We start from the raw sequence: 14,546 nt of genomic DNA, 5'->3' as shown, positions 1-14,546 counted from the left end.
GAGCAAGGCACTTAACCCTAATTGATCCTTTAAGTCACTCTTGATAAGTGTCTGCTAAATGACTAAAATTTCAAATGTAGGATGCAGACCGTTCTTAAATACACTGCTCAAAAAAATAAAGGGAACACTTAAACATCACAATGTAACTCCAAGTCAATCACACTTCTGTGAAATCAAACTGTCCACTTAGGAAGCAACACTGATTGACAATAAATTGCACATGCTGTTGTGCAAATGGAATAGACAACAGGTGGAAATTATAGGCAATTAGCAAGACACCCCCAATAAAGGAGTGGTTCTGCAGGTGGTGACCACAGACCACTTCTCAGTTCCTATGCTTCCTGGCTGATGCTTTGATCACTTTTGAATGCTGGCGGTGCTTTCACTCTAGTGGTAGCATGAGACGGAGTCTACAACCCACACAAGTGGCTCAGGTAGTGCAGCTCGTCCAGGATGGCACATCAATGCGAGCTGTGGCAAGAAGGTTTGCTGTGTCTGTCAGCGTAGTGTCCAGAGCATGGAGGCGCTACCAGGAGACAGGCCAGTACATCAGGAGACGTGGAGGAGGCCGTAGGAGGGCAACAACCCAGCAGCAGGACCGCTACGTCCGCCTTTGTGCAAGGAGGAGCAGGAGGAGCACTGCCAGAGCCCTGCAAAATGACCTCCAGCAGGCCACAAATGTGCATGTGTGTGCTCAAACGGTCAGAAACAGACTCCATGAGGGTGGTATGAGGGCCCGACGTCCACAGGTGGAGGTTGTGCTTACAGCCCAACACCGTGCAGGACGATTGGCATTTGCCAGAGAACACCAAGATTGGCAGATTTGCCACTGGCGAAAGCAGGTTCACACTGAGCACATGTGACAGACGTGACAGTCTGGAGACGCTGTGGAGAACGTTCTGCTGCCTGCAACATCCTCCAGCATGACCGGTTTGGCGGTAGGTCAGTCATGGTGTGGGGTGGCATTTCTTTGGGGGGCCGCACAGCCCTCCATGTGCTCGCCAGAGGTAGCCTGACTGCCATTAGGTACCGAGATGAGATCCTCAGACCCCTTGTGAGAACATATGCTGGTGCGGTTGGCCCTGGGTTCCTCCTAATGCAAGACAATGCTAGACCTCATGTGGCTGGAGTGTGTCAGCAGTTCCTGCAAGAGGAAGGCATTGATGCTATGGACTGGCCCGCCCGTTCCCCAGACCTGAATCCAATTGAGCACATCTGTGACACCATGTCTCGAGGTCTGGGAGGAGATCCCTCAGGAGACCATCCGCCACCTCATCAGGAGCATGCCCAGGCGTTGTAGGGAGGTCATACAGGCACGTGGAGGCCACACACACTTCTGAGCCTCATTTTGACTTGTTTTAAGGACATTACATCAAAGTTGGATCAGCCTGTAGTGTGGTTTTCCACTTTAATTTTGAGTGTGACTCCAAATCCAGACCTCCATGGGCTGATAAATTTGATTTCCATTGATCATTTTTGTGTGCTTTTGTTGTCAGCACATTCAACTATGTAAAGAAAAAAGTATTTAATAAGAATATTTCATTAATTCAGATCTAGGATGTGTTATTTTAGTGTTCCCTTTATTTTTTGGAGTAGTGTACATTCTCCCATATTGAACAAAAATAACAATTTATAAGATTTCCTAAAACAACACATCCCCAGCCCTTGTCCAAGAGAAAAACACATTCAATGTTGTTTCATGGTGCAAAAGCAACCCATGGAACAGTTGAATTCAGTCCTGACCTATAGGAATGCTCTCCCAGAGTTAAAAACATTACTGTGCCAGAAGTGAGGTCCCTTTCGTAAAAACGAATCTCCCTGATATGTTAACTCCCTGCTCTCCTGTGTGTGTTTAGAGTGCATGCTGCCTTACTGTGTGTTTGCCTCCTAATCCACACATTCACTCACACACAGGCTCTAAAAGGCTGTGTAGGTAGGTAGCTGGTGACATTTTAAGGATTCCTCTAGGGAAATGTCACTTCAGCCCTGCCCCTACGAGGTGGTTAGCAATCAGGGGAACTACTGCTCCTTCTTATTTGTTCATGTGCTTCTTATTTGTTCATGTGGAACAGTGCAGCTGTATGGTAAGTATTATGGTAGCTGGACACATTCTGACATCAGTGTTATACACAGTCTGTTATCCCTTTATAACTTGATGCTTCCATTTGCATGCAGATGGGGTGTAGTGTGTTCCCCCTGGGCTGTCTTAAAGCAGTCTTATACACCTCAACATCCAGTCCCACTGTGTGTGTGAGCATGAGAGAGGCATTGTTAAAGACAGAGAAACTAGCAGGCAGACAGGGGTTAGCTGCTGGAACGCGTGCTTAGGTTACGAGTGGAGAGGAATTCATATTTTGGTGCAGATGAGCAGAGTGAGGACAATGCCATCCTTTCACACCACAGATAGGAAGGGGAGGTAGACAGAGAGAGCGAGAGCCAGTCAGCAGTCAATACTCATGCCCACTTGGCCCTCTGTAGTCCTCACATGGCCAAGCACTAATTGCTTGATCACAATCATGAACACTTGCTTCTGAGGGCGTACAGAGAGAGGTACTATGCACCCAACCCCTGACCTAGTACTAGTGCCCACATACACTCACTACCATAACTGGATACACTGATATTACTATTAGAAACTTTAATCTTGGTTGACTGCTGATGTTCCTATGAGAATGTGAGGGCAAGGGGGTGAGACATGGTGTCTTACCTCATCACCCACCCACACCACTAAGGGATAGTGAGGGGACACAGCAAGTCAAGTGCATGTCCTTTTTCTAAGGGGCAGTATGACTCACCGTGCACGCTGAGTGAACTCAGCTATGATTCAGCTACCCTGAAAGTCTTTCTGTCTACCTGAATAAAGTGCCTGGATGCTGGAGGAAAACTGCCTGCATCAGCAACATGAGGCTCTCACAGTAAGAAACCAGGAGGGCACAGAAAGGGGAACACACCAAAGCAGCATTATTAGTTACAGTCCTGCATAGTACAAGAATATAGCATTACTATACTGCACTGTGTTCCTGTAAATGTGCTAAAGCATCCTGTTCCAGTTAATGCAGCTCTTTGAAATCCCTTTTGGTCTATAGATCTGCTCATACAGTATTTGATTTCTCTTTTGGAACTGACCTTGTCTGGATCATAGTGGCATTGAGGCAGGCCAGTCAATGCTGGCCCATATCTGGACTAAATGGACCAGCAGTAAATTAACTGAAATTCTACTTTTGTACAACTGGAGGGGTTTTGATCCAACAGTCAACAAAGCCAGCCACTGAATATCCACTAACCCGCAAGGCATTATGGGTCATCCACAACCTTAGTCACCGGTATTCTCGGCATTGCACTTGCCTCGGCCTTCCCATACTCTTGTATTTCCAATATAGATGCTTCCCAGGAGATTGGTCTCTGTGTAATTACTGGAAACGTCATGAGAGCTAGATGGGGAGGGAGAGAAAGTAAGTTGAAGGGCTTAGTGATATTATCATTGGTCCACAGCTGTGTCACCAGCCGTGTTTCCAGTGTGCAGAGCAGTCAGTCATGCAGCCACGGCTGTTTTCTTGCATTGTGCTGGCCTTGTGGCGTGTCAGGAGGTTGGCCCTCTCGCAAGTCTTTTAATTTGAATAAAGGGAATTTTCATTTAAAGCTCTAAGCCCCTGGGTTTGAATAGTGTATTTTGGCAAATCAGTGATAGTTAGTCACTAGTTACCACAGCCACAAAATCAAAAATGTCTATTGTAAAAATTCATTAAAACAAAAATGATAATTTTAGAAAAACAAGGTTAGGGTTAGGCATAAGGATATAGGTGTGGTTAGGTTTAAAATCGGATTAAGATATTGTAGAAATAGGTGGGTTTAGCCATAATTATCGCTGTGGTAACTAATGACAACCGATAGCCTCCTTCACACTAACTTTATTGGCAAAATGTCTGTCTTGATGACAATGATTCAAAGGGTTATCATATGAGCAATTATCAATCAATGACACTCAATTTGCTCTATTAATTAACCACCAGACGGCTAAGGACAGAAGTTCACTAACCTGGTGATCAGCTTTGCTCTATGGGTTAACTGACTTAGGCCTAAACTGTTGAAGTGCCAGCAGGAGTCTGGCTCAGGGATAGTTTTCTGATCTCTCCTATGATGCCATTCTGTCAAATTGTGGATAACAGAATGTTCTTACTGTCATCCATTACATTAAACTATTTATCAATCCAAGCAACTTCTCTTCTAAAATATATTACACTCTTGAATAACACAACAATTCACCAGTATGTGCAGTATGTCTTGTACATACACATTAAATTAGCAGACAATTTTAAATGTTTTTATTTAACCAGGAAAAGCCCATTGAGACCTGGTCAAGAAGGCAGCAACAATCAATATATTACAGAATCAAAACATACAACATGATCCAGCCTAAAAAAAAGCATTTACACTCTGTTAGTCTCCCATCAATATTTTAAATGCATTCAGTGGCACTAATATATCTAGATGAAGCATGGATTGTAGACTATTCCATGCCTCTTGTGCACAAGACGAGAAGGCAGTCTTGTCTAATACTGTACATTTCCTAGCAATCACCTAGCAGACCGGGTATGGTAACTGCTGGTGGTGAAGGAGACCAGACTAGAGAGGTAAAGAGGGAGTTTAACCAAAAGGGCTTTGTAGGTGAATTGAATCAAATCAAATTGTATTGGTCACATGCACCGAATACAACAGGAAAATAAAAGTAACTAATAATTAAACCGCAGCATTAAAATAATAAGTAAGTCTATATACAAGGGGCTACCGGTACAGTCAATGTGCGGGGGCACCGGTTAATTTAGGTAATATATAGAGTTAGTGACTATGCATAGATTATAAATAGAGTAGCAGCAGCGTAAAAGAGGGGTCTGGGTAGCCAAGCCCTGTGATTAGCTGTTCAGAAATCTTATGGCTGGGGGTAGAAGCTGTTTAGAAGCTTTTTGGACCTAGACTTAGCGCTCCGGTACCGCTTGCTGTGCAGTCCATGACTAGGGTGACTGGAGTCTGACAATTTTTAGGGCCTTCCTCTGACACTGCCTGGTATAGAGGTCCTGGATGGCAGGAAGCTTGGCCCCAGTGATGTTCTGGGCCATACGCACTACCCTCTGTAGTGGCTTGCGGTCGGAGGCTGAGCAGTTGCCATTACCAGTCAGGATGCGCTCGATGGTGCAGCTGTTGAGGATCTTTTCAGTCTCCTGAGGGGGAAGAGGCATTCTCGTGCCTTCTACACAACTGTCTTAGTGTGTTTGGACACATACAATGTAGCTTTTATACGCATATAAAGTGAGGTACAATCTATAATTTGGTACAAGGTACAATGGTGGGTGAGTGACTTGACATTTGTAATAAAGTGCAAGGATGCATGATAAACAGAGTCCGTAGGAGGCTGCATGCATATACAACAAGTCACCATATTCAATTACAGAGAGAAAAGTGTCCTGAACAGCCAGCTTCTTTCTAGCCATAAGCGGGAAGCAAGCCTTATTACAAAAATAAAATCCCAATTTCAATTTAGGCTTCCTCACAAGATTATCCATATGAACTTTAAAGGACTTGTCATCCAACCATATATCTAGGTATTTGTAGGATGACACTTCAATGGATAAGCTGCTAGATATGACAATGCTAACCTTCTCTGGCTGAGTGCTAGCTCTGGTAAAGGTCATGAATTTAGTTTTTTGTACATTCAATACCAGTTTGAGACCACAAAGGGAGGCCTATAGTGACTGAAAAGCAGTCTGGAGCTCTTCAACAGCCTGAACCAGAGAAGGTGCACATGAATATATGACTATCATCTGCATATAGATGCAGCTTTACTGGTTGCATCCCATTTCCCAAATCATTAATACACATTGAGAACAACAAAGGAGCTAAAATGGAACCCTGGGGCACACCTCTATTCATCTTAAGAAAGCTAGACTTGTGATTGTCAGTATATACACATTGTGTTCTGTCAGAAAGATAGTTCCTAAACATATTTACTGCCCCTTCACTGAGACCAATGTTAGCAACAATTTATGGTCAACTGAATCAATTGCCTTTGATAAATCAACTAACAGAGTGTAACGGATGTGAAACCGCTAGCTTAGTTAGCGTGGGCGCTAAATAGCGTTTCAATCAGTGACGTCACTTGCTCTGAGACCTTGAAGTAGTAGTTCCCCTTGCTCTGCAAGGGCCGCGGCTTTTGTGGAGCGATGGGTAACGATGCTTCGAGGGTGACTGTTGATGTGTGCAGAAGGTCCCTAGTTCGCGCCCGGGTATGGGCGAGGGGACGGTCTAAAGTTATACTGTTACAAGAGCAGCACAATGTTGCTTTTCATCAAGTGCATTTGTGTGATTTTCCACTGCCATAGCTGCAGTTGTGGTGCTGTGTCCCAATCTAAAGCCAGTATGTTATTTTCAGTTAAGATGTTTTCTAACTGTGAGTTCCCTATGGATTCATAGACTTTGGCCAGGATAGGGTTTGGACATGGGACGATAGTTATTAGCATCTGAGGGATCTCCAACCTTTAGCAGTGGGAGAACATAAGCTGATTTCCAAATACTGGGTATGGAATTGGCCAAGAGACTCAAGTTGAAAATGTGAACCACAGGTTCAGTAAGAATACCAGCTGCTATCTGTAGGAGGTAGGGATCCAAGTTGTCTGGATCTGCAGACTTTTTAGTGTCTATTACCTTTAGTGCTTAATAGACCTCAGCACAATATACAGCTAACTCCTGCTAACAACATGCTTACGTTAGAATACCAATAATGAACGTTTACCACTCCCATACGAATAAAAGTACAGTAACGTTATCATGCAGTATCATTCATATTATAATATAGCTAGCTAGTCGACACCAGAGATGTTAGAGAAAGGAGATGCTAGGAATCACATTGGGCAATGAATGTTGAAACGTATAACCGCCCACCCAGCACTGTCGACCAGTTGCGTTGTCACGCGGTTGCTAAGCTAATCATCACGCAATCCCTTCTCAAACTCCGGGAATATGAGTTGATAAACCTGTCTATTTTCCTTTAAAGAACATAATGTCACGATTCCAAAGTTATACGATATTACTGAGAAGTTAATTATCTCACAACTCTGAAAAGTTTTGTAATGTTGTACTTCTTAACAACATTTATGCTGATGTTGGGTTTTTGGGCTAGCACCCAATTGACTTACATTCATTCGTTGAAGGAGCGCTCTCCTTGTCCAAGAATCACCCAGAACGCAACGCGTGATGACGTACGGGAAACATAAACATTGGACGTAAAAAAAAAAAAAACGAAAAGTATTTCTGGCTACATAGCTAGGTAACGTTAGCTAAACCAAATAATTTCTGCATCTTTCTCACATCAAATCAAGCTTTATTTTTTACAGCACATTTCAGACATGGAATGCAACGCAATGTGCTTTACAGGAAAAAATATGAAAATAAAAGCTGAAATATTTACTACACAACAAACAAGGTTTTAAAAAAGAATGACAACTGAATGACTAAAAAGCCCCCTAAGGAAATGCAAAGCTACAAATATGTTTGAAGATCTCTTTTTTTAAGAGAAAGTTTAGGCCCCCCTCAGGTTCTCTGGCAGGCCATTCCAGAGGTTTGGGGCATAATAACTAAATGGCTGCCTCTCCATGCCTCTTGGTCCTAGGCTTTGGGAGTGTTAAAATATCAGTACTGGGCCTCCCGAGTGGCGCATTCTGTTTGTACACTTGTTTACATGAATATGCTTCTTAATTAAACCTATTTGAAACGAGCCATTACACTTCCTTATTATCATGGCATTTAATTATCATTCAGGTTATTACCTAATCAACATATGAAGAAAGGCCAAATTGGAGAGGATCTGTCGCATTTTCGTATTGACACAACATTAATGGGTCAAAATAAAAATGCACTATACAGTACCAGTCAAAAGTTTGGACACACCTACTCATTCCAAGGTTTTTCTTTATTTAGACTATTTTTTTTTACATTGTAGAATAATAGTGAAGACATCACAACTATGAAATAACACATGGAATCATGTAGTAACCAAAAAAGTGTTAAACAAATCAAAATACGTTTTATATTTGTAGCCACCCTTTGCCTTGCTGACAGCTTTGCATACCCTTGGCATTCTCTCAACCAGCTTCATGAGGTAGTCACCGGGAATGCATTTCAATTAACAGGTGTGCCTTGTGGAATTTCTTTCCTTCTTAATGCGTTTGAGCCAGTCAGTTGTGTTGTGACAATGTATGGGTAGAATACAGAAGATTGCCCTATTTGGTAAAAAAAATATATATAATAATATATATAATGGCAAGAACAGCTTAAATAAGCAAAGAGAAACGACAGTCCATCATTACTTTAAGACATGAAGGTCAGTCAATCCGGAAAATTGTAAGAACTTTGAAAGTTTCTCCAAGTGCAGTCGCAAAAACCATCAAGTGCTGTGATGAAACTGGCTCTCATAGGGCCGCCACTGGAAAGGAAGACCCAGAGTTACCTCTGCTGCAGAGGATAAGTTCATTGAGTGGCACAGCGGTCTAAGGCACTGCATCTCCTTGCAAGTGGTGTCACTACAGTTCCTGGTTCGAATCCTGTCTGTCACATCTGGCCGTGATTGGGAGTCCCATAGGGCGGCGCACAAGTGGCCCGGGTTTGGCCGGAGGTAGGCCGTCATTGTAAATAAGAATTTGTTCTTAACTGACTTGCCTAGTTAAATAAAATAAAAAATACAAATTAGAGTTACTAGCCTTAGAAATTGGCAATTAACTGCACCTCAGATTGCACCTCACAGAGTTCAAGTAAATGACACATCTCAACTGTTCAGAAGAGACTGCGTGAATCCGGCCTTCATGGTCAAATTTCTGCAAAGAAACCACTACTAAAGGACACCAAAATCAAATTTATTTATATAGCCCTTCTTACATCAGTTGATATTTCAAAGTGCTGTACAGAAACCCAGCCTAATAAAACCCCAAACAGCAAGCAATGCAGGTGTAGAAGCACGGTGGCTAGGAAAAACTAGGAAGAAACCTAGAGAGGAACCCAATTGAGACTGTTTGGGATGAGTTGGAAAAACAGAGTGAAGGAAAAGCAGCCAACAAGTGCTCAGCATGTGTGGTAACTCCTTCAAGACTGTTGGAAAAGTATTCCATGTGACTACCTCATGAAGCTGGTTGAGAGACTGCAAAGCTGTCATCAAGGGAAAGAGTGGCTACTTTGAAGAATCTCAAATATAAATATATTTTGATTTGTTTGACACTTTTTTGTTACTACATGATTCCATGTGTGTTATTTCATAATGTTGATGTCTTAACTATTATTCTACAATGTAGAAAATAGTAAAAAATAAAGAAAAACCCTTGAATGAGTAGGTGTCTCCAAACTTTTGACTGGTGCTGTACATACAAAAGTGCCTCTGGAAGCAACGTCAGCACAATAACTGTTTGTCGGGAGCTTCATGAAATTAGTTTCCTTTGCCAAGCAGCCATACACAAGCCTAAGACCACCATGCGTAATGCCAAGCGTCGGCTGGGGTGGTGTAAAGCTCACCACCAATGAACTCTTGAGCAGTGGAAAAGCATTCTCTGGAGTGATTATTCAGGCTTCACCATCTGGCAGTCCAACGGACTAATCAGGTTTTGGCGAATGCCAGGAGAATGCTACCTGCCCGAATGCATAGTGCCAACTGTCAAGTTTGGTGGATAAGGAAGAATGGTCTGGGGCTGTTTTTCATGATCCAGGCTAGGCCCCGGTGGGAGTGGGGCTGACGGACAGCCGGCTGACACCAGACCAGAGGTAGATGGAGGCAGAGAGATGGAACGAGGCCAACTCTGAGAAACAGAGAGCTGTGAGGAGGAGGAGAGAGTGCGGTTTTACTGCCAATATCGGTTTCTGGTGGTAAACAGACAGCTACGAAAAATATAGATGAACGCTCTTGGTAAATTAGTATAGAATCATGAGGTATTCTAACTCAGGCGAGCAGAACCTCAAGATTTGCTTAATATTAGCGATTACGCACCAACTGTTGTTAACAAAGAGACACACACCCCCTCCCCTGAGCTTCCCTGACGCTGCGGTTTTGTCCTGCCTGCCGAATATATAGTAAAAACGGAGTTATATTTAAGCAACGACTGAGAAACAGGATGTTACAGTTTTTCAGATCACGTTGATTGGATAGTCTCGAACAGAGCTCATCCAGTTAATTCTCCAGTGATTGCACATTCGCCAATTGAACGGATGGTAGAGGCTATATCCACTTTAATACATGCATTAACAGAAATGAATGTAACCAAATGGAAGGTATTCACGGTAAATAGCCTGTTATTCAAAAGGTAGGCTACCACATGGGCATTCATAAAATTGCATTGTGGGCTGACAGTATAGTGTAGGCTATTCATTCTACTTTGCAGGGATAGGAGGATGGCATTTTTTTTGCTGTCTTGCCTAGGGTGGCATATCGACCAGGACAGGTCCTGATCAGTGTTGATTAGTCTATAAATTAAGAAAAGATTCTGTATCAAGTTATACCATGCCAGGTTGGAGAGGATTGGGGCATTGTCCATTTGACACAACATTAGCCTCAGAGCCATAACAACCTTGTCGACTGCTGTTGAATAATTAATGAATAGTCCAAACTTTTTTAAAATACCTATTTATTTATTTACTAGCAAACAATGAAAATGTACATTTGTATAAATGAAAGTTCACCTCTTGAAACTAGGGGCACAATTTTTATTTTTGGAAAAATAACGTTCCCAAAGTAAACCGCCTATTTCTCAGGACCAGATGCTAGAATATGCATATAATTGACAGCTTAGGATAGAAAACACAGTTTCCAAAACTGTCAAAATATTGTCTGTGAGTATAACATAACTGATATTGCAGGCGAAAGCCTAAGAAAAATCCAATCAGGAAGTGACTCATGTTTTGAAACCGTTGTGTTCCTTTGCACCCCTATTGGCCAATGAAAGGGATATCAACCAGATTCCTTTTTCTACGTATTCCCTAAGGTGTCTACAGCATTTTGATGTAGTTTCATGCCTTTATGTTGAAGAATGAGCGTAAACGACTACATTGCGTAAGTGGCCAGCTAAGGGCTCTCAGAGTGATTCTTGCGTAAAAGACAGAGGTAGTCATTTTTCCTCTCGCTCCTACTGAAAAGCCAATTGTCCTGGTTGATATATTATCAAATAGATATTTGAAAAACACCTTGAGGATTGATTATAAAAAACGTTTGCCATGTTTCTGTCGATATTATGGATATAATTTGGATTTGTCGTGACCGCTATTTCCGGTGGATTTCTCAACATAAGGTGACCAACAAATGGAGGTATTTTGGGTATAAAAATAATCTTTATGGAACAAAAGGAACATTTGCTGTCTAACTGGGAGTCTCGTGAGTGAAAACAACCGAAGCTCATCAAAGGTAAACAAATAATTTGATTGCTTTTCTGATTTTCGTGACCAAGCTTCCTACTGCTAGCTGGATATAATGCTATGCTAGGCTATTGATAAACTTACACAAACGCTTGTCTTGCTTAGGCTGTAAAGCATAATTTCAAAATCTGAGATGACAGGGTGATTAACAAAAGGCTAAGCTGTGTTTCACTATATTTCACTTGTGATTTCATGAATATGAATATTTTCTAGTAATATTTTTTGACCGTTGCGCTATGCTAATTAGTGTAGTTGATGACAATTCTCCCGGATCCGGGATAGGTAGTTCACTCATTCATTTTTTTGCTGAAGTGCCATAGCCTATAGTGCTCTACACCCCTGTATATCTAGCAGATTAGCTGCTCCTGCATCAAAGAACACTTAAAAAAAATATTTTACCTTTATTTAACAAGGCAAGTCAGTTAAGAACAAATTCTTATTTTCAATGATGGCCTAGGAACAGTGGGTTAACTGCCTTGTTCAGGGGCAGAACGGCAGATTTGTACCTTGTCAGCTCGGAGATTCGATCTTGCAACCTTTCGGTCCAATGCTCTAACCACTAGGCTACGCGGCCGCCACTTTGAAGAAGAGATGTAGAACGTTTAACCTCAACAGTTTAAGTTAGCTTAAAAATGTCTTATAATCATTTAGTAAACACTCCCACTAATAGGTACATTTAATCTACATGAAAAGAAAGTTAATTAAATAAAAATCCTAAAATGAATGTAGGCCTATTTTAAACGGTTTTGACAGTTATTTTATTTTCAGAACTGTCAGTGACACAGTTATTCAATTACTGTCACAGGCCTACCTGCAGTGTGTTGTTCTCTCAGCTGTGGGCTTGGAAAGCACTCAGGCCCTGGAGTTAGTGGCCTACATAGAACTCTAATACAGGCTCATATACAATAACACATACATAACATACTTGGCCACTGATGTACTTACACAGCCATTAAAACTGTCTCTGCTTAAATCAAATTAGCATAATAAAAACATGACTGTCAAAATCTGAATATAAAAATATGTTTTTTTTGCATGGGCTGCATCTCAATCCACCACATGCGCTGATGTCAGCCTTCCGCATCTGCGGTGGAAGGTGGCAGAGCTACATCGATGTTTGTCAGACCATGAGACATCCTGAAAATTGGTCTTCTCATGAAAACGTTGGTAGCTTCCCAACGGTTTAGCTTACAAACTAATATGACCTCCTCTATGGAAACATCACCAACATGATGGTGTTTTGCTCTTCGACCCCCATAAGCATCATGAGACTGAAGTCGGTACAGCCGATCTGCCAACTTCTGTCTGCAGCATCCAAACAGTTTGGGGTACACACTAATATGAGCCACCATCGATAGTCGGCTACATGTCATTTTTTTTGTTCTCGGACAACCACAAGACTCATCTGAAGGTAGCCCAGTACCAGTAAAGAAAAATATGAGAGTATATATGGAAGTAGTTTAGTGCCCTTACACCTTAGGGGTGCACATTCACTTACTACATTCAGGTTTTACACACACATACCGACACATACATTTTGCTGGCCAGCATGCACTCAAGGACAATAATGGCTGACGCTGGGAGCTCTGCCTGCGTTCAAAAAGGATGCCTTTTTGATTCTTTCTCCCTCCATCTCTCTCTCTCTCTCTCTCTCTCTCTCTCTCTCTCTCTCTCTCTCTCTCTCTCGTTGTTTCCGCAAAATTGTTTGTGTCTACTCCTCACCCTCAGGCTTAAATACTCGGCCTCTGGTTTATTTCATAAACGTACAACTACCCCCCACAGCCCCCATCCCCCAACTTCTTCCCTTGGAGACGATAAGGCAACAAAGAAAGTATGATTTGTTGGTGGCAGGAGAGAGGAGAAGGGAAGAGACTGCCAGTGATGCCAACGCTGTAATCTATGGCGGTCATCTCACACTGAGATGGTCTGATGGGCCCTGATGGTCTGGGAGTAGACACAGGAAGAGGAGCAGGCACTGGGGGGGAGGGGGCTGCTGTATGACCACTTATGGTACAGTTCATGCATTCAGAAAACAAGGAGAAACACAACAACAGATAGTATGCCTGGAGTGTCTTTACTGTACACTCTGCTACACCCGACTAATGAATTTTACACACAGGGAAAGATAGAGGGAGGGTGAGAAAGAGAGGAAAAGTAGGTCATCATGGCTTGCAGTGTGTCAGGCTCATGGGCTTTGCTGGGAGAGCATGTCTCTGTTTCTGTTTGCAGCGTCACACACACACACACTTCTTGGGATAATATTCTACATGAGATCAGTGTGCAGACTGACTGGGCCCGAAGTGTTTTATCATTTTATGGTGATTTATTAGTTCAGCTGACTCTGATACAGAACAGACCTCTGTCTCTTCTGCTCTCCATCATGTGACAGGACACAGACCAAAGGGCTGACTTCACAGATTGGTGTTGGTTATATGTCAATATTGTAGTGTCTAGCTACATTGACAGTTGAGACTGTGTACTTGTGCATGTGCTTAACATTCATGTGTGTTTTTGTTTGGGTGAGTAGTCTTGTTTTGATGCACCTCCCCCAGCTGAGCCTTGCCTGGAGTCTCAGGTGTAGACTGGCAGAATCACGAATCACTGTCTATTGCCAGTCACTCGTATAACATTGGCTGACAACAGACAGCAGTCTAGTCTGATGATAAAATAGTAAAGCACTGTTCCATAGTAAGCTATGGACTGAGATTAGAGTGGTCTGGCTCCTCAATGGTGATCAGAACAACTAACCAGTTCAAGCATCCCTCCTTTATTTGATTTTGAACTGGAAATTACTCCAACCCTGTTTCTGAAATTGTTAGTTTCTCCTAAAGTCAGATACACATTCCTATTTCTGCACAAGGAATAAACATTTTTCTGTTTGAATTGTAAAGAGTCCAGTTACATACAGTAATACTAGGTCTGTCACTGTGTCCTCTGCATGGCAATGTGATGTGTTAAGATGGAGGCAGTGCAGTGTTGTCATCACGGCTGGTTTCAACCCCTCCCCCAGACACTTGTTTTTTATTTTGTCACACAGCTCTAAGCAGAAGGGCTGGCATGTAGTTTTTTTTGGGAAACCTATCTTTAAATTCTAGGTAGGCCGTCCCCTT

At 42.4% G+C, this 14,546-nt stretch overlaps 1 protein-coding gene across 2 annotated transcripts in view; it reads left to right on the top strand.

Annotated features, from left to right (window-relative positions):
* gas2l1 (growth arrest-specific 2 like 1) overlaps positions 1 to 14,546 on the top strand; it is a 47,568-nt gene that overhangs the window by 5,274 nt on the left and 27,748 nt on the right. The gene's annotated exons all lie outside the window — the stretch shown is intronic.

Source organism: Oncorhynchus mykiss, chromosome 11 (assembly GCF_057628025.1).
Source record: "Oncorhynchus mykiss isolate SJ-2025 chromosome 11, ASM5762802v1, whole genome shotgun sequence".
NCBI lineage: Eukaryota > Metazoa > Chordata > Actinopteri > Salmoniformes > Salmonidae > Oncorhynchus > Oncorhynchus mykiss.
Note: the sequence above shows the minus strand (reverse complement) of the source record. Positions and strands in the feature narration are given on the sequence as shown.